Raw genomic sequence first — 2,500 nt, forward strand, 5'->3', positions numbered from 1 at the left:
AGTTTTGGCATGTGGTAAAAATGATTCGCAAGTAATAAGATTTTTTTTATATTTACATCAGTGAGAGTGGACCGGAAATTAACTTGCGATGACCGCAATACACTCAAAGTTAGTCAATAACCATAGATATATCCAGGAATTCACCGAGACAAAAAAATACATAAATTCTACATTATCAGAAACTAGAACTCAAGTCTAGGTAATTAGCATGTGATCAATAATAACAAGAAAGACAGAGAAATTTTTAGAGTTGTCTCTTGATAGATAAGAAAGATTTAAATTTATTTGTGGGGTGGGGGGTGTTCTGGGGAAGAATAATTGCATTCAGAATGCATCGGCAACTGCTGGAAGGCATTCGTCACTTACTGAAGAAAATTGAAATTAAATTTTTCCAGCTTCACTGGATGATATCTTTAATTGGGATGCATATACTTCAATCGATTTACAACTTATCTCCTAAATCTAGAAAAAATAATCGAAGTTTATCTGCCTTAAATGTGGTAAGGGAAACTACTTCTATGAGTACACACACAGCAAATTTATGTTCTGTATGGCTTCCCATAATTTCAAGCCTCCCTTGCAACATTACCTAATATTTCATGCATGCCAATGACCCGGTTTTTAATTAGACATGAAACTAAAGTCTCAATTCGCCTCTCTTCGGTTTTTCTACAGACACGTTTTATTTTTCCTCGCTCCCAACAGTTACCTGGTTGTGTGAAAGAATTCCAACAAGTCCCATGGTGCTCAACACAATTATCGTTTTGTTCAAATTTTTCGAGTTTCGTCGTGATTATCTTCGATAGTTTTTAAAAACTACCAATGAAACAGAATCATACAGTCGAATTCAGTAAAATAATCATTATTTATATTCACCTATTTATGTGAAACATTGTGATATTTTAAAGAAAAACAAGCTAATTATGTCAATGAATGCCTGCATGGATTTCTGCGAAGGTTAAATACGGAGCTATCAATTATTTGTGCAATTATAAAATGGATACTTAATAATAATATATTATTATTATTATTATTATTATTACGGGCGCAGGCGCGCGCGCACACACACACACATATATAATATCATTATTATTATTGCTGGTTCTCCACATAGCAAGTCTGTGTCAGATGGGGCAACGTATTGCCGTACACCTTCGGCTCCCTAAACGGGCTTCGGCAAGGGGGCATTCTCTCTCCATATCTGTTTTAATACGTACACAGATGACATGAATGACGAACTGAGCTCACTCCCAATCAGATGCACTATCAACGAAACAATAAACAACTTCTGTTATGCCGACGATATGGTTCTGATTTCCCCATCAGTGCAAGGTCTCTAGCGACTCATCGATACTTGCCGCCAATATGAAGAGGAATTTCATATCCTGTACAACGAAACCAAGATTCATTGCATGTCGCTGCTCCCGAGATCGCTTAAGCATACTGCAGAAACACAAATTTTCCTCGGAAATCATCGGCTGAAATTCGTACATGAATTTCCCAATTTGGGTCACGTTATCACGGACGATCTAAAAGATACGGCAGACAGAACAGAAGTGTCGTAAACTATGTGCAACTGGCAACATGATAGCAAGGAGGTTTGCTTTCTGTCACCGAGACATGAAACTGCTGCTCTTCCGCTCCTACTGCTAAAGTATATATGGGTGTTCGCTTTGGACGAACTATACCGGCGAGACATGAGTTCTACCACTGTTGTTCTCAATGACATTCTGAGACACCTCACAAAATCTCCTCGCTACTACTACTCCGCCACGCAGATGTTCACTCAAAATCACCTGGATAATTTAAAAATCATTGTAAGGCGAACAATGATCAGTCTGATCACTGACTGAGAAACAGCAGCAATGGGAAAATGAGGCGTCTGTTCCCTAAATGACTTAGTCTCTATTTTTGCAAAGTGACATCTGCAGAATATGTCATTATTATCATATTTCTACGATAATTAATATTATCGGTATTTTCATTTTCTTATTATTACTGTGAATAATATCGGTATAGAGTTTTGTTACTTTCAGTTTTCTTATTTAGCCTTCTGGACCTGACTAATGTCACCACCTAAAAGCTCAAGATGGAATTAAATGATACTCACTTTGTTCACTAATTGTTATAGTTTTTAATGTTTTTAAGTACTATTCTCAATTTTTATACTTCTCCAGCAACTGTGTGGATATTGCCGATTTATCATTTTTATCATGTTATTTCATGTATCTAGATTGTGTAAGTTATTGTCTATACTTTGTATATTCTATGTATATGGCCTCGAGCAGAAATAAAATTTTTACTATTATTATTATTTATCTATTTATTTATTTATTTTGTCTATCACAGTCATGCTATTCGACTAGGTGGTTTTATAGTGTGTGGTTCCTGGTTGCATCCTGTCTCCTTAGGAATCCATCACTTTTCTTACTATGTGCGCTGTTTCCAGGACCACTCTCTTCTGCATGAGTCCTGGAGCTACTTCAGCATCTAATTCTTC

The sequence above is a fragment of the Macrobrachium nipponense genome, chromosome 3 (assembly GCF_015104395.2).
Source record: "Macrobrachium nipponense isolate FS-2020 chromosome 3, ASM1510439v2, whole genome shotgun sequence".
Classification (NCBI taxonomy): Eukaryota; Metazoa; Arthropoda; class Malacostraca; order Decapoda; family Palaemonidae; genus Macrobrachium; species Macrobrachium nipponense.